This window comes from Tachypleus tridentatus, chromosome 10 (genome assembly GCF_004210375.1).
Source record: "Tachypleus tridentatus isolate NWPU-2018 chromosome 10, ASM421037v1, whole genome shotgun sequence".
NCBI classification, from domain to species: Eukaryota; Metazoa; Arthropoda; class Merostomata; order Xiphosura; family Limulidae; genus Tachypleus; species Tachypleus tridentatus.
Window position 1 is genome coordinate 68,855,781 of NC_134834.1, and position 12,357 is coordinate 68,868,137.

Consider the following 12,357-nt stretch of genomic DNA (forward strand, 5'->3'; position numbering starts at 1 on the left):
ATTTAACTTAAATGTGGCCTCATCGCTCCAGACAATCTTCTTTGGAAACTGTGCATCCTCTGTAGATTTTGCGAGGTACCACTCACAAAATTCAACTAACATGCGATGGACGCTCGATTTTTGGATTTCTTTCTCACGGGCTGTTAAACGAACAGATTTTCTTGGATATTGGTGGAGACTTTCCAACAGCTCCGCTTCTCACGTGAGACTGGTGGACGACCGCGGTTTTCCAGAACGTCCTTTATGAACGCCTTGAACAGTTCCATTTGTTACAAACTTATTTCTGATGCGACTAATAGTGAGTCACGTTTGTGGATCTGTTTGAAACTCCCTTCTAAACAATCTTTGCACTTCAGCTACGTTCTCACACTTCCAGTAACACTTTAAAATAAAATTCCTTTTCTCAAAGTTTAGTCTTGCTTCTGTCATTACTTCACATCAGTTGCACCTGTAAAAAAAAGTTTGAGTGAGTTATAATCATTCAAAGTGTGTATATATATTTTGGGACACCCTGTATTTATAAAGAAATTGATCTAGTGTGTGTGTGTCTGTCTGTCTGTTTCCCCTATTTTCTCATCCACTGTTACAGTGAGACATGACTACTGTAAAAAGTTGTTTTTCTTGATGCTCTCATAATTGTTCAGTACTATTCTAAACAACGTATTTTTGTTTCATTTTGGAGACATATGTCTATACCTTATGCGTTAAGTATCAGATTAGTTATATGTAGGCGAACTAAGTGTCGCTTAGTAGTTACTTTTTAGAACTGTGAACCTAAGGGCTCAGAAATCGAGCACCGCACTTAGGGGATGTAGATGAGTTCTATGGGTGGGAGTCAAATTACACATTTCAATTAGATCAATTTAGGAGTTGACTGTGGGCGTTAAAAACTACTTGCTGTCTTCCTTGTAATCTGTAAGTTCGAAATTAGAAACAGATCGCCCTTGAACAGTGTTTTGTGTATGTTCATAACCAACAAAAATATGCAGTAACATTACTCTTAAAGACTTACTGTGTAATATACTCCTATCTATGAAATTATGAAGTGTGTGAGGCACATGTGTAATTTTTCTAAATTTTAAATGGATGGCTATTGACCTTTAATTATTCTTGTTTTTTAGATTCTTGTAAAGTAATTTCTAGAATGAGAAACTCAGTTTCATTACGTAATGTAAAACCATGTTGGTTATTTCACTGTAATGCATTACATTATTAGTTGTGAGAAGGGTTTCTCTTGTACTGTCCTTTATTTGGTATGTACTGTAATGTTATTTTATTCACTCTTTGTAATGTCATAAAAAAGTGCTTGTGATAATTAATAAATTAACCGTATCTTAATGATTCTGAAATAATATTTTTCTTGTATGTTGTTTTAGTCTGCTAGAACGTTCAAGTTTATTAGTAACTTATGATAGGATTTCATTAAGTTCCATTATTTGCAGTGAGTGTTTTAATAATCAATTGAAAATTATGTTGTTATTTTGCTAATTAATGCTATTTCGTTCTTTGTCTTTTTTTTACATTTCGTCTGGAGCTTCTAATTCATACATTTTAATTATGTGATGGTTCCATTATAGATTTTTAGGTTTGGTTTTAACTTTAATTGATGTAATGCTGGTTCATTTCCTTTATTTATTTTCCATTGTTAACTTCATCATTCTAGGCTACTGAAATCATGGTGTTATGTGTTCACTTAATATCTATTGACTTATTAGTTTTAGTATGAGATATTTGCTTTTGTCGGAAAATCAAATGTCTTGATTATATATATTTAACATAATTTATTTTGTAATGATTTCATGTGTATTTCAGTTGTTAGGGTTCGTGTTTTGTGTTAGAAGTTTGTATTTATGTATATAAAGGGTTAATTTCGCAAGTTTATCGTCAACTGTATCGTGTTGCTATGGGTTTATTTCATTTATTTTAAATATAGTATTTCAGTACTTAAAAGAGGTTTCATTTTTTATCGTTTCAATAAAGGGTTTTCTGTTTAATTTGTAACATATTTGTGTGGTAGATGCCTGTTTGTCAAGTTCATTTGTCTTACATGTCACCTCTTATGCGTACAGCTTATTTTGCATAATGACCAATAATGAGTCATCAATGCCTAGTGTTGACGTTGTTTAATTCGAGTATTGTTATTTTCTTGTGATTTACATTTTACTTAATACTGATTTTCAATGTATAAGTCAGTCAGAGGATCAGTTTAAAGAAAAGGAGAGGAGACTCGTGTCATGCTGCTATCACGTATGAAGCACTTGTAATTCATGAAGTTCTTCGAAATAAATGTTTTATAATTATTATTTTTAAACTCACGAATCTATTGTAAGTCGTGAGATAACTCAGCCTTAGATGTTAAGTCTATATAGCAGAATTCAACGAGGAGTGGTATCTGTTATCGGTGAATGATTATACAATTAGTTAAAATCTTGGTATATAAGATTAAGTGCGGCCTACTGGTTAACGTGTTAGGCTGGAGATCGAAGAATCCTGGGATCGGAAAGTGATTTTGTTGAACAGATTTCTCACTTTTCAGTCGTGATCGTCTTATAAAAGTGAAATACAATTCTATAGGGCAGCTCAAAGTATAGTCAACAGCCTTTTGGCGGCGGGTGGTAGTTGCTCTTTGTCTTGCATCTAGTCAGAATTTGAAAATCAGTATAACTTATATTTAAATTCAAGGGAATCTCTGTTCTAAACATTTTGCCTATGTTTGTATAAGGTACTATTGAAGCTGAAACTACCAAGTCTCTGTAGCTTATAGCTACTGAGTATGGAGTGAGTATTTATAACTTATTAGAATTTTACTTAGGACTGGCCGATGCCAGTGCACTTTTTCTGGGACCTGTAAGAGACGCTACCTATCGGAAAAGACTTATACTGCCATCTTACTTTCACTTTCGCCACTTGCAGTTTTGTTTATTTGTTTGTTTATAAGTGTTACTTATAGGTAAGATATCAATTTGTAACTTTCCAAAATTCATTCAACAAAACACTCTTGTTGTGTAATATAGATCTATTTAACTAAGAAATTCAAAGAAAACATTTCTTTCCACCGTATTTTCATATGGTTAAATCGAGTTTCCACAGCAAGTTACATATTTTCCAGAAGACAGTAGCACAGCGATATGTCTTCGGGCTCACACCGCTAGAAACCGATTTTCGACACCCATGGTGAGGAGAGCACAGATAGCCCATTGCGTAGCTTTGTGTACAAACAAGTCTTCACATTCAGGTTGCATGCGGGTCCGGCATGGTCAAGCGTGTTAAAGCGTCTGACTCGCAATCCGAGGGTCGCGGGTTCGCATTCCCGTCGCGCCAAACATGCTCGCCCTTTCAGCTGTGGAGGCTTTATAATGTGACTGTCAATCCAACTATTCGTTGGTAAAAGAGTAGCCCAAGAGTTGGCGGTGGGTGGTGATGACTAGCTGCCTTTCCTCTAGTCTTACACTGCTAAATTAGAGATGGCTAGCGCAAATAGCACTCGAGTAACTTTGCGCGAAACTCGAAACAAAACTTATAAAAACAAAAACTTATTGCGGAGGTCAACTCAGGAAATTTGGGTTTATTCCAAATTCTTACAATAAGCCAAGAGATCAGAATAATCCCCATTATTGTAACTATAATTCAAGACATTGTTCAGAATTCAATTTCGAACAACATTAACAATAATTTTTACACATGGCAAACAAATGCACTAACTGATTGTTTGGAGTTAAAATTGCATGCCTGTGATATTAGATTAATTGATTTTTATAAATGTCTGTATGTCAGTTTTCTTTCAGTTTATGTTTGACATTCCTAGCTTAGTTACTGTTCGCGTTTTGAAGTTTTTGGATTACATACGTTTCATATTTCAGGATTCTAGTCCAGTATGTGTTTATATTTACTAACAATTTATTTTGATATTTCTAATTTAGTCACTATACAAATACATATTTTCATTCTTCTCTGATTTTGACTTACAACTGTATGATTAATAAATGATGCATTAAAGTTTGCCATAAAAGAAGTCAGAACTTAAATGGGTCTTGTATGTTTTGATATTTTGAAAGCACTGAGTGGGTTGATAGCGTAAACCTGTTATTTGATGGCTCAACAGCAAGCAGTGAGAACGCAATACAATCTCGGTTCCTGATGCGTTCCTCAATAATATACCTAACAGGCTATCATCATTTAGACGTTCTTTCAAAAAAGTTCAAAATAAGAAGTTTTTGTGAATAGTATATTGATTATATACCAGACTCTGTTGTCTGTTTTCACTCGGCTACTTCATGACGATTGGCTTCCCAAGGGGACAAATAGGATACAGTTGTATTTGATGAGCCATATTTGGTTCATGGAGAAGTTTTTTCTTATATTCTTTATAACAAATGATGTAATTCCTTCAAGTGGAACCGAAGTATAAAGTGCACTGGGTACAAGTTAGGTAAGTTCTATTGCGTACTGTTATGTACACGTAATAAAGCTATCTTTTTGCTTAATGCTCATACAAATACGTCAGTTATGCATTTGTACGCTCTTATTTCTGGATAATGACCTAAATAAACCATAGAATTATTTTTATTGGTTCCTTGAGCAGTGTTACTTATAAGTAATATATCAATTTGTAACTTACCTAAATTCATTTAACGAAACACTCTTTTTGTGTAATATAGTTCTATTTAAGTGAGAAATTCAAAGAAAACATTTCTTTTCACCATATTTTCATAATCTGTAAAACAGATGGTTAAGTCGAGTCTTCACAACTGGTTGGTTTTTTAAAGGATTTTGTGCCATCTAGACATAGTACGATTTGTTTTGCCGAAATCAAGTCCTAGTTAAATTGTATTGATTCCAAATTAAACACAGTTTAAATTGAATTTCTCACAACAGGCTTGTTCCTTAGAGGGTTTTATTCAGGCTTCAGATAGCTTGTTCTTTTGAGCAAAAAAGTTACTTGATTTGTTCAAATAGAACCAAAGTCTATAGTGTACTACGTCTAAATGAAAGTTTGTAAAAATCTAGGGAACAGATTGGTTCCTTTGAGGATTTTCTTTCGGGGCTGTATTGTGATATTTTTCTTTAATAAAAAAGGCAGATTCATTAGTATAAACGAAATCCAAGAGAAGTTTGTGGTAATTCAAAAATAAGTGCAATTTAAACTGAGTTTATTTTAAATGGTTGGATTGGTACAGACAGCTTGCTACACACTACACTAGTCATCAACACCCACCGCCAACACGTAGGCTACTATTTTACCAACGAATAGTGAGATTGATCGAGATATTATAATGCCCCAAGGGTGAAAGGACGAACATGTTTGGTGTGACGGAGACTTGAACCCGCGACCTTCAGATTATGAGTCAAGCGCCCTAACCACCTAGCCATACAGGGCCTCTTTCAATATGCTATCAACATATGATTCATATCCAGAATGTTACATACCAACAACAGCAACACCAAATAGGGAGAAAACATTTAATATTAATCATAAATGATGGTAACTTATTCTGTTAGTAAAAGTATCAAGTATTCTTCTATACGTTGAAAAATATTAATTATTAATTATAAGTTATCCTGGATTTTTATTAGGTAAAGGTTTCAAATATTTTTTTCTGTAAACTGAAATATAGTGGTTAATACACATAACATATCGTTGGTTACGTTGTAAATAAATATTTCAAATATATTTCTATCAAATAAATATATTTGTTATCAGCAATAAGTTATTTTGTGTTATGTTATAACTACGACAGTTTCTATAACTAACATGTATATGGGTGCAATATTTCTTTCATTTGTTAAATTACAGGCAAATTTATCTTTATTTTTTAATGGTAAAGAAAATGCCTTTTAGACAATGAAAACAATGTTATCTAGCTAGAAGGTTTAACTGTAAGAACGGTGTTAGTTGGTTAGGATATGTAACTAGTATAACAATGTCACTTCATTACAAAAATACAACTAGGTTAACAGTGTTACTTGTTTAAAAAATTGAGCTAACAAAATGGTAACGTTTATTAGGAAACATAACTGGATATAAACATGTACCTAACAAAATGACGTTACTTGGTAGGAAAATGTAGATAACGTAGTCAAAATGTAACTGAAAATGTGACTTTACTTCATAGGATATAAAATTAGCCTAAAAGTGTTACTTGGCTAGAAAATGTAGCTAGAAAAATGATGTAACTTGGTTTGAAATATATTTGTAGTAAAACAGTATTACTTTATTAGAAATTTTAACTATCAAAAGAGTAAAGGGGTATTTCTTGGTCGGAAAATTTGAGTGGCGAAACAGCATTACTTTGGTAGGAAAAGTAGCTAGGAAAAATAGCATTATGCAACTAGTATAATAGTAACACTTGATTTTAAAATGTAACTGTAAGAGTACTTTAACAAAATTACCTAGTTGGAAAGTGCTTCTTTGATAAAAAAAAATATTAACTAGCGTCTAAGTGTTACTTATTTATGAAACGTAACTAGCATGAAATCTGGTTTGGAAAAATGGTGTTACTTGGTTTGGAAATGTTTTTAGCATAACAATGTTATTTGGTTAGAAAAAATAGTCTTAGCTAGAAAATATAACAATTAAAACAATGATGCATTATGATAAAAATATAGCAATAATAACATACTACTTGGTTGGAAGAATGTAAGTGTGAAGATAAAATGGGGAGTTAATAGCTGTTCAAGGCGCCGAAACATTTCAATTTTGATAACTGTACTTATTAATTTTCCAGATTATGCTGTCCCCGAATGGCACAGCGGTTTGTCTGCAAACTCACGCCGTTGAAAATCGGGTTTCCTTACCCGTGGTTGGCAGAGAACAGATAGCCCATTGTGTATCTTTGTGCTCAATTCAAAACAAACAATCAAAAAACCAGATTATGCCAAATGTTTGCGATTGTGATTTTTGTGACATACCCTTTCTTAAATTACTAAATACGTCATGATCTATCGTTATTGGAGTGTTAACAAGATAATTGTATAAAACAATTTTATTTTTTAGATTATTTTTGCAGAAATCAACAACGTTAGGTGAAACACGTGCAGAGAAGTAGTAGGTTGTTGTATTTAAGAAAATCAGAGAACAGTAGATATCACTTAACTGGTACCATCTTTTGACGACTGTGTAAAAGTGTATCTTTCTTAAGTCTAACAGTCTATGTTTCGCTGGGTTAACTTTCAGTACTGACAGAGAAGCCAGAATTTGACATTTGGTGTGAAACCTTGATTGAACTTTTATTAAGTGCCCGTTTTCTCTACGGAAGAAAAGATGGTTGACTACAGCATATGAATTTCCACGATTTCAAGTTTCTTGGAATTCGCTGGGCCATGATAATAATATCATAAAATAATTTTATCATGCTCTATGAGGTTTTGTTACTTAAAAATCTAGGTATAAAAAAAATACATTACATGGAGAAGACATGAAGGAAGGTGGAGAAAAGGGAAGATAAATAAGGTGAGGGTTTGATAGGAGATTACTGCGAGTGTGGCTTTGGATGATGAAAAACTGAATTACTGTCATAGTAATGGGATTACATAATCCTGTCGTTTCTCGTGACGTATTCTTACATCCACATCATAAGGATCTGTAATTTCACTCTCCCTAATTTAGTACTAAATATCCAATACTATTAAACAACAAGATGCTATTAGTAAAATATATATAAAATCGTTATTAAAGATCAAAATGTTATAAGCTAAATATCTAAAAATATTATTAGACATCAAAATTTTATCAGTTAAATATATAAAAATATTGTTAGAAATCAAAATGTTATTTGTTAAATGTATAAAAATAATATTAGAAATAAAAATATTATCAGTTAAATATATATTAAATTGTTATAAAGATCAAAATGTTATCAGCTAAATATTTAAAAATATTATTAAAGGTCAAAATTTTATCAGTTAAATATATAAAATTATTTTTAGAAATCAAAATCTTATTAATTAAATATATAAAAATATTGTTAGAAATTAAAATATTATCAGTTAAATATATATAAAATTATTATTAAAGATCATAATGTTATTAGCTAAATATCTAAAAATATTATTAAAGATCGAAATGTTATCAGTTAAATATATAAAGAATATTATTAGAGATCAAAAGTAGCTAAAACGTTATTACAGGTCAAAATCATGTTAGTTAAACGACAATAAGATTATATATACACACATATACAGTTCTAAATTTTTAGGAATTTAAAATATAACAATATTTTAAATATATTGTTAAAATATATTTTAACAATTTTAACAATTACTGGATTATTTTTCAGAGAAAATCTGATAGACTTAGTAAGTAAATGTGTTGAGTTAACGTATGTAACAATAGAATTACTATCATTATAGGTACAAGTAACTTAAGATCTAACGAACTTACTATGGTAATAATCTCGGCTGAGTTTTGTAAGCAATGATGTACAAGTGTTATTATGCCCATGAGATAAGTTTGGGCAATGATTTGGTAATTACTAGGTTTAATAGGTTGGGCTACTTTTGAGAAAACAATATGATAGTTCCATTGAATTAATTGCGTTAGGATAGGTTCGAAATCAAACCCTTTGTTGCCTATACCTAAAATTTCTTTCAACTGGGCTAACTTATAAGTTATTTGTCGGTCTACCTATGTTAATTCTATTGAGCTAAGTCTTGTGATGAAGTATGATAAGTCTATTAAGTTGATGAACAAACACTGGAAGCAAAACGCTGATTGGAGTTTAAGTTTCTATTTTTTATAGAAGTAATTTACAAGTTAATTACATTCCCTTCATACAAATTAGCCAATGTAACGGAGAAAACTAACCAGTCTTCTGTCAAATGATCAACTTATCGACCATATAATATTCGAAATGTGATGACATATTATTCTTTTACACAAAATGTTGTTTCAGTGATTTGCTATAAGGTACCGGAGTTCACAGACACGCATATCACACACATCCATACACACACACACACACACACACACACACACATATATATACAAAAAGTCAGTGGTAAGATTACGCTTGAAACGCTAAAATTCGATGTTCCATTTTCCATATTGGCCAGAGAGCGCAGACTATGAAGTTTTAGTTTAAATGTTATTTGTTAGTTTCTAGAAATTGCATTGTTAATCGTTGGACAATATATTAGGTGAATCTTATCAAACGAGTTCAGATTTATCAACAAATCCGAATTTTTTAGCAAAAGAAACAGGTTCTTGAAAGTTGGCAAATTGATTTTCTTTTGTCTAATAATTCAATATTAAACATTATGTTTGGTGTACAATAAGAGCTTTCATCGTTTTTTAAAGTATTTGTTAAAGGACTGTGTGAACAATAAGAGAGAGAAAAAGCAATTGTGTTTCACTGGTATTCCAATAAAAACACAGATGTTTCTGAAGCGATTTTATTACTTTTGAAGTTAAGTAATGCTTGGTGCGAAAAAAAACAAACAAACTCAACCACCACTTGCCATTAACATTGTACTAGCACTTGTCAATTCAATTTGGAATAGAAATTAGGTAGATGTTTTTTTCGGAATTTTCTTGTTTTCATTATATTTTCTAAAATGTTCAAGGGATCCATATCAAGTTAAAACATATCATTGAGTCACGAGCCCTAAATTTTGTGAAAAATGAATAATTAAGAAACAGGAGAAAGCCACGAAAATCAGCTCCAACACTGCTAACGAAAACTTAACATTACTTGAATAAAGTGATTAAGGTAGTTTCTTATAAAGAAAATGTAATAGTTTAGTGTAACTATACCTTCCAGCTTACTTCAGCTACTATAAAATATATACACTGAACAAAAATGTTAAGCTAACCATATTTAATTTCCTGTTATTAATTTCAGTACACATGGGTTTTAAAAAGTAACCGCACCAAATAAAAACGGGTTATTTCCATAACTGTTTGAATGATTACCACTAAATATCAGATAATACTCAGGATACCATGGAAGCTCCTGACACCTCTCTGTTGTAAGTTGGTACTGAAAATGTAAATTCTTTGCACATTATTAAGAATTACAGTGTAAAGGCCAATAGTGCAATATTAGAATGTGACCAAAATGTTCACATTAATTTTGTTAAAATGTTCTTATGCATTCTTCGAAGTGAACGCCAGCTACTCAATACTACTGTACAGGAGGAAGAACTGGAATTGTTGCAATCATCCATACAATAATATCCTCTATAGTGGTCACCCCATATTAGATGGCAAACGTGATTGGTAGTGTCTGATTTGAAAAGGACAGGAGGGAAGGGTGCATCTTCCATTGTATATGCCAAGGTATTTCACGGTGCCTCACGTTAGAATTCCAAGTTTCTTAAAAACAGGTCAAACTACTGCATAAATGAATTAAATGAGCTCGCCATAAATACCATGGGCACAATATTATATAATAGTTATCTGTTTGTTCCGGGAAGTAGCTTTGAAATCAAGTTTTTCAATAAATTATTAAAACACGTTCCCAGCGAGTTTAATAACTTACGTTATGTAAATGTTATTTTACAAGGTTCCTCAAAGTAATTACACCTCAAAGTAATTACACTTTAAAGTAATTACACATGTCGATTTAATGCACATAACATGTCTAGTTAAACCATCCGACGGATACCTTGTCTTAGTTATTTTAATGGAACTCTTACAGCTGCAATCTAAATAATAATGATTTTAATCACAAATATTTGCGCAAAGGAAACGCATTATCCTACTGTAATAACAGCTGGGCAAACAACGATTTACAAACATAAGTAAAATTTTATTGATGATAGAACATACTACATCTTTCGACAAAACACTAGTCTGTCGCCTTCTGTAGTATTTTCAATCATGAATAAATTCTTTACTTATGTTTATAAAATCGTTGTTTGCCTAATTTTTATTTAAATAGAAATTTTATTCTAAATTCACGCGCCATCATAGTATATGATTTTTACCACCAGAGAAAACTCCATTCGCAAACATTGACGACTATATTATTTACATTTTACTTGTTTGAAGTTAAGCACATAGCTGCACAGTAGGCTAACTGTGCTCTGCCAACTACAGGTATCAAAACCCGGTTTCTAGCGTTGTGAGTTCGCAGACATAACGCTGTGCCACTAGTGAATTTTATGTTATTATATAGGTTGAGGAATATGCTTTTAGAAAGCATTAAATATTTCCCATTTGTCTGTGCTAGAATTAATATTTGTGATTAATACCGATACAACTAAGGTAGACAAAATGTTAGGTTCTTGAACAGTCGCCTATCTTTAAAGAAAAGAATAAAACCAAACAAAAATCAGAAAATAATATATCTACCTCCTCTCTACACATAAACCACAGTTCTCAGTATGTCTCTCTAGTGTCACAAACTGTTATGAGAAGCTACCTGAACCGGTTTCAAAGAAATTTGACAGTCAAACTCGGATGTGTAGTTCGAGTTTCGTAATGGTTTCATTTATATTGACTAATGCTGCGTATGAGGGCTAAGATGAGTAAGGAAGTCGGTAACAAAATAGGTAAAGCCGATGTCAAACGGAAGTGACGTTTAATGTCACACGAAGCAGAATTAAATTTTTATCGAACAAACGGTTTGTGTGGTTCAGTACAGGGGAATGGAAGCGGCCCAACTTCCCATTTATAGCAATACATTTCACGATCCACCAAACAGTGTGAAAATAAAATTAAAACAAGTTCTGCTTTATATATAGTTTCACCTTTTCGATCAGCTGAGGCGTTATTGGTGACATTATTAAAATGATTGTCAAACTGCTTTTACTGATAATAACTTATGATAATAGGAAAATATATAAGCGAACTAAGACAGTTTGTTTTGTTTTTTGAATTTCGCGTCAAGCTACACGAGAACTATCTGCGCCAGCCGTCCCTAATTTAGCAGCGTAAGACTATAGGGTTTAGTTTGTTTGGTTTTGAATTTCGTGCAAAGCTACTCGAGGGCTATCTGCGCTAGCCATCTCTAATTTAACAGTGTAAGACTAGAGGGAAGGCAGCTAGACATCAATACCCACCGCCAACTCTTGGGCTACTCCTTTACCAACGAATAGTGGAATTTACCGTCACATTATAAAGCCCCCACGGCTGAAAGGATTCGAACTCGTATAAGGACAGAGAGAGAGAATTCATAAAAATGTATATAATATGATCATCAACATGTAACATAAACATTTTGAAAATGAACACTCAAGTTTAATAATACTTATACTCTTATTGCCAAGATATCTAATTATAGTGCTAATATTGATACATTCTTTTTCATAATTATGGAGTCTCTAAAAACAGGGTTTCGATATTCGTGATGGACAGAGCGCAGACAGCTCTTTGTGTAGCTATGTGCCAAAATCAAGCAAAAAGAACCAAGTATT